The sequence below is a fragment of the Papio anubis genome, unplaced genomic scaffold, assembly GCF_008728515.1.
Source record: "Papio anubis isolate 15944 unplaced genomic scaffold, Panubis1.0 scaffold329, whole genome shotgun sequence".
In the NCBI taxonomy this organism is placed as follows: domain Eukaryota; kingdom Metazoa; phylum Chordata; class Mammalia; order Primates; family Cercopithecidae; genus Papio; species Papio anubis.
In genome coordinates, this window is record NW_022163419.1 from 71,136 (window position 1) to 77,599 (window position 6,464).

The window sequence follows — 6,464 nt, forward strand, 5'->3', positions numbered from 1 at the left end:
TTACTGGGTCCTGGGAGTTTCTGTGGGCTGATGGCAGGTGTTTACCATCATGTTTAGAGAGAAGAATAGAACTTTATTGTGTCGAAATCAAATGATAACCATGGCCATGTGATTCCTTGGGTTGGTTGGGGCGGGGGTTTCTCAAAGCTTTTCCTGAGGTCTAAGTTCTTGTTTGAGACAGTCTCACTTTGTCACCCAGGCTGGAGTGCAGTGGTGCAATTTTGGCTCACTGCAACCTCCGCCTCCTGGGTTCAAGCAGTTCTCCTTGCCTCAGCCTTCCAAGTAGTTGGGATTATAGGTGTGTGCCACCACGCTTGGCTAATTACAAAAATTTTTAATACAGGCTGGGTTTTGCCATATTGACCAGGCTGGTCTCGAACTCCTTGTCTCAAGTGATCAGCCTACCTTAGCCTCCTAAAATGCTGTGATTGCAGGCTTTAGCTACTGCGCCCGACCCGATCCTGACATCTTTTAAAGCTGCCTTCATGTACCAAAGGCCAGTCTATGTTTGAAAATGAGTCCTGAAGAGCCTAGGAGGAGAGGGATATACTTCAGCTAGGTAAATAACTATGCATATGTTAAAAATATGGGCCAAAATCTACCCAAAATTGTTAACTCTTCTGCTTTGTTTTATATCCATTTATGGTTATTTTAGTATTAAGATTTTTAAAGATTATTTTGATAATTATGGACAAATTACTATTAAAACTCAGCTGCATTTGTAACACTTTAAAGAACTAATTGGATGACATTATTTTTCTCGGAGGCATTTTGGATAGTTACATAATTAATGCTTATCTCTTTGCCAGAAATCTTTTTTTTTTTTTCCCCAGAACAGAAACCTGAAAAGAAACATTCCTTTACATTAAGTGCTATTTCACTGTGTGACAATCAATTTTTGAATGTGAGAACAAGATCATCGTGTATTTTTTGGGATAATTCTTGCTTAATAGTGATAATCCTAAGTGTTAAAATTATGGAACAATTTGTTTCTTTGAAAATTACTATTTGCCTGCTCACCAGGTGGGAGCTGATGAGAACGTAGATGTAAAAATTAAATTGTATTTACCTTGTATAAAAGAAGTTTAAAAAAACCTTTTTTGTTTTGTGCTACTACTGAAGTTGCTTAGCTGTGGAAATGAGGTTACTGCAGGCACCTAGAATTTTGTCTCCTTAACTTTCACAATGGGAAGAAATTCTCCAACAAGCACAGGAATCTGACATTCTGATATTGAGACTCCTAGGCATCAAGCCCCATGGAAGGGGTGGTGATTACGTGAGCTTTGGCATTGATGTGGGCATCCTCCTAGCCGGATGCAGGGAGCAGGGAACGGCAGAACAGGGTCCTCAGGAGCCATGAGAAAATAAAGTGTTGGCAGCAGTTGAGGGTTGGTGTCAGGGGCCAGGAGGAGGTGGCGAAGGGAGCACGTCCCTCAAGGCAACCCTGGACCCCACGGTCCCTGCAGTGAGGTCTGGTCTGCAGTGGACATGAACGGCCATGCGGCGAGGCCCACAGACAGTCTGGACGTGGCTGCCTCAGAACTCTGGTGGACGTTGTAAACGGCCCCAAAGGGTTGCAGTACACATTCCTCGGACAGAGAAGATGCTTGGAACTGTTCCCGGCATGAAGCCAGCACCCTGTGAACAGTGGCCACTGCTGTCGTGACTGAGTGCCGTCCAACTTGGGGGCATTTGCTCTGCTCAGTTCATTTAATTGGGCCAGGAATGGGGTTGCCTTGCCTTCAACAAGCTTGACGCATTGAACGAGGACTCAGTCAATAATGTACTGTGTAAGTACGCTCTCCCAGCTAGAGTGAGCAAAGCCCAGGAAGCGGGTGGTTCTTCAGTATTAGCCATGTATTTGTGGTGGGGCCAGCTGTGTGGCTGCCAGAGCGAATGTGACCAGGAAGCCTCTGTCCCCCCCCCCCCCCGGAAGTGGCCAGCATTCCTGTTACACGTGTCATAGGCAGAAGGTGGGCACTGCTCGGAAATTTGCCCATGTTCCTGTTTTCTGATTGGAAATTCAAGGTTTCTGAGCATCCCCTATGTCGAATTTTTACATTGCTGAGACTGTACACATTTCAACACTTGTTTTTTTCTGCTTTTCAGATCTAGACAACCTGGCACTTGGCCGTGGCTTCCAGGACAGGCTGGATGCAGAGTGAAGTCCTCTTCTCACTGTCAATGTTTGCAGATGTCTAGTAGCTTATGTTTAAATATATTTCTTTTGTCTAAAGCAAGTCATAAATTCTAAAATGAATGACTAAACATAATAATTTAGGCATACAGCACCTGAAGGGAAAACTGCCAGTATGCTAAAATATTGGATACAGATGCTTAAAAAATATAATGAAGCATTCTTACAATGCATGTGCTTTTAGCATGTAACTTGGTGAGTAGTTTTGAGCTATATTTGTAGGAATGTGTATCTTGAATACTTCAGGGCACCACTGCAGATGTGTGCATGAGATGTATAAATACCGAATGTTCTTCTCCCTTCCCTTAAATGAAAAACATTAGCTCCCTTTATTTTTTTTATTTTTGTTTTGAAGTGGACTCTCGCTCTTATTGCCCAGGGTGGAGTGTAGTGATGCAAATCTTGGCTGACTGCAGCCTTCACCTCCTGGGCTCAGGTGACCCTCCCACCTCAGCGTCCTGAGGAGCTGGGACTAGACACATGTCACCACGCCCAGCTAATTTTTTTTTTTTTTTTTTTTTGTATTTTTATTAGGGACAGGGTTTTGCCATGTTTTCCAGACTGGTCTCGAGCTCCTGGGCTCAAGCAATCTGCCTGCCTCAGCCTCTCAAACTGCTGGAATTACAGGCATGAGCACCACATTTGGCCCATTTTTTTTTTCCTTCCAGGACTAGAAGTTGACTTTCAGAAAACCCTTCAACCTTGCAAACTTAATTTTCCATAATAACATGCCTCTAGGATAAAAACAAGACACAAAGAAGTACGTGTGGACTGCAGTTAAAATTTTTCAACACAACATAGCTTAGGAAGGTTGACATTTACAAAGAGCAGCAGGCCTGTCCAGTGCCTTATAGGCACTGGGAATGGCGGTCTGTGGGCGACCCTAACGTGTGCGGCGTCCTGAGACGTGATCGTGGTGCTCACGCTTTTACCGAGGGTCTCCCGGGAGTACCAGAGGCTCTAGTTCTGCAGTCCGCCAGCCAGGCAGCAGCTGCTGGAGAAGGAACAAACAGCAAAAGACAGATGTACACGGTGTTATTGTGGCATAGAGGTTAAAAGCAGGCTCACTTTGTTCTTACAGTTTTAAAAAACTAATAATGAAGTCCTTAAATATGTATCGCATTTCAGGATTTTCAAGTAGTTGTGGGTGTGTCTCTGTCTCTCTCTAGCTCCCGTTCGGGTGCTCCCTGTGAAGAGAGCTCAGAGACGTCACCTTTCTTTGATGAAGTGACAGGGCCTGGAGAGGTGTGAACCCCGTGGTTGGGGGGGTGACTGACCTGGAGGGAGGCTGGGTCAACGTACGGATCCACCCGAACTCCACATTCCTGTAGGGAATCCACAGTTCTAAGTCTTTATGATATGGGTAAAATGAACCTGGAAGAGGTGTTATTTTTTAAGAAGTGCCATGCTCCTTTTTCCTCATACTTCTCTGTGTTTAAGAAGCATTGAAGGATAAGGCACTAGTAGCATGTTGGTTTGGAAACAATCTTGTTGGTTATTTTACGTTGAATCTGATATTAAGGTTGCCTGGTAACAGAAGTTTTCCTTTAACAACATGGAACTCTGATGAATCTGTGGCCCCATTGACTGAGTCATCTGAAATCAGTGCAGTGGAAGCTGAAGAGGCCGTTTCCCCTTGGAGGAAGCCGCTACATTGGCAGGAGGCACCGCCCTTGATTGAGGGAGTGAGGCGGGTTTGCGGGGACCCCACGCGGCTCTCTCCTGCCCTCTGCTGGCTGGCCAAGCAGCCTCGCGACAGTGTGCTCAGCGTGAATGTTCAAGGGGCAGGCCAAGGCTTTTGTTCCAGAAACACTGACTTCAGAAACGGCCGGCCCTGTGTGTTGAGCATGGCAAGAAAGACCTACATGTGTCTTAAACCTCTTGAATAAAGCAAGTTGATGTCTCAAATGCATCTCAAAGGCTAATGACTTTGCTATGCTCAATATTCAGGAGAAAATAGGGTTTGATGAAATAGACAGGAGTGGCAAGTGACGTGCTTGTGCCCCATATGACTAAGCGATGTCCTGGCTGTTCCACACCACAGCCTTTGAGCAGCCAGCGTGCAGATACTGGGTCAATTTAGATATCTCTGATCTCCAGAGATTTGATCAGGCAGCCCAGGAGCAGATAAACACAAATGATGACTGGAAACCCTGGCACAAGGAGGTGCAGGAAACAGCAAGTTGCTATTAACATCATAGTGAGACGCAGTCGCCTGCTCTCTCAGGAGTGTCAGCTTCTTTTGCTTCTAGACTTTCGTCTGTGTTACAATACAGTTTTGTTCACTTTATCCCCATTACTCTGCTGTCTTTGCTGTTAAAGTCTCAGCCGGCACTTAGCTCTGACACTGCAGGAATTTCACTGTGTGGCTGACCAGGCCTGGCTGGCATGGCTGTAAAGCAGGCGAGAGCTTTTCGGAAGGCAGTGACGAGAACCCGAGGCAGGAAAGAGCGTCGCTGGTCCACATACGGCAGTGCACCTGCAGCAGAGCATGTACGTGCACGTTCAGGCTAAACAGGTGTAGGAGAGAAGAAAACCGCCTATGATTAGTCACTTAAAATGCCACACACCCTACCCTTGAGACCCTAGGACATAGAGTAGTAGGGGTCTTGGAGACGGCAGGTGTGTTGAAGTCTGATTTTCTCACTTAGTTTTCCAGCAGCGTTTTCCTCCTCTGTAAGCTGGGGCTAACAACTGCCCCGCATAGATTTGTGAATGGAACCAACGCGTGTAAAGTGGGGTAGCCCCCAGGACCTAGGAAGGACTCGTGGTCAGTGTCGGTGGTCATGCGTGCTGTACGGGTCCCCCAGGAAGACGACTGCTACAGATAACTCCCTCTGTTCGATGTCACTGAATGTAAAAGGTGGGACCTTGGCTTCTGATATGTCTGGTTTGCTGCAGGCCGCGCTGCACCCCATGGTTCCTGAGCCCTGGACTGAAGTACGCCCTGCTGCATCGCCTGTGGCGCTTTTGCTGTGTAACGAGAGCTCCTGCCCTGGGAAGCTTCCTCGCACCTGACGAGCACCACAGGCTGCAGCAAGACCTGTCTGAAGCGTGGACTGGGAGGAGCCCGCTTCGGACAGGTCCTGTCCTCTCCAGGCTGGGAGTGACTTTGTGGGGTTTGTCGGCCCTTCTCTCAGGTGTCCTGTGTCTCATGGATCAGCCAATGAGCCCTGTCAGATGCCTGTCTCCTGTCTGGCCGAGCACTCTCCGAAACACTGCCTGCCACCCAGATCTCCTGGTGCAGAGTGAGGCCACATCTGCAGACCTTACCGCCCAGAGTCCCGAGGCATTCGGCAAGAAGGAGAGTGGGCTGCGTGTGAGTTCCCACCGCGGAATCCGGTTCTGCTCCATACTCTGCGTTTGGGGGGCCGAATGTTCAGACCTGCTGTGTCTATCGGGGGCCATGGTCGGGTGGTGGGAGTTGGGGGGAGGGGAGTGGAGCAGCTCGGATGGATCCAGGGAAGGACTTAGTTGAATCCCAGCTGCCTACATACTTGTTGCTGGTCTTGGACAAGCTACCTAGTTTCTCTGAGCTTCAGTTTGATTGTAAGACTAGGATGCTGTCCGAGTCTGAAGATGTCGGTGTGTGCGGGAAATGCCTGGCGCAGTCACAGTTGGTTTTCCCTCAGCCTCCTCTGTGCCCCTCCCTGGGTCAATCAGTATCCATGGATGCCACAAGTAAATTACAGTCCGTCCGAAAAACCAGTTGATCCCTAGTTTTATGGTCAAGCATCGTGAGCGTCTTTGCCAGGAAATGCCACTTAGATGTCTTGGGCCTGCTCGTCTATGTCCACAGCAAACCTCAGAACAGGCTGGTTCAGGCCGTGGGAGGTGGGAGTCGGTGTCGTACGTAGGACAGGCTGAAGTCAAAGGCTCATTTAGTCTGTGAGGGGTGATCAGGATGACACATCAAGAGGAGCCAGGTGGCTGACCCTGGAGGTGGACGGTCGGGTCGAAGTGGCCACCCTCCAGCACGTGTTTCGAGGGATGACTTCCCTGGGTCATGCAGTCCTGATCTGTAGCGCACAACTTCCCAGCTCCAGCCAATCTGGTCTTGCCGTCTCCTTCCAACTGCGGCGCAGTTGCCTTTAAGCGGCTCCTTCTGGACACTGCAGGGCAGCAGCAAGCAAGCATGGGCGGCTTTTTTCTTACGTTGACCAAAATACGAAGGGCCAGCTTTGCATGATCCCATTCAGCATCACCCGTGTGCATCGGCCACTCACCTGTCCATCTGCCACAGACAGGCCTGGACCAGACCATTGAG

The 6,464-nt window shown here is 48.5% G+C and overlaps 1 long non-coding RNA gene across 1 annotated transcript; it reads left to right on the forward strand.

Moving 5' to 3' along the window:
• Nucleotides 1-349: 349 nt before the first annotated feature.
• On the forward strand, nt 350-2,240 carry LOC110742329. The gene is made up of 2 exons (XR_004181547.1): nt 350-1,790; nt 2,110-2,240. It is a non-coding gene; the product is annotated as an uncharacterized LOC110742329 (long non-coding RNA).
• Nucleotides 2,241-6,464: the final 4,224 nt, after the last annotated feature.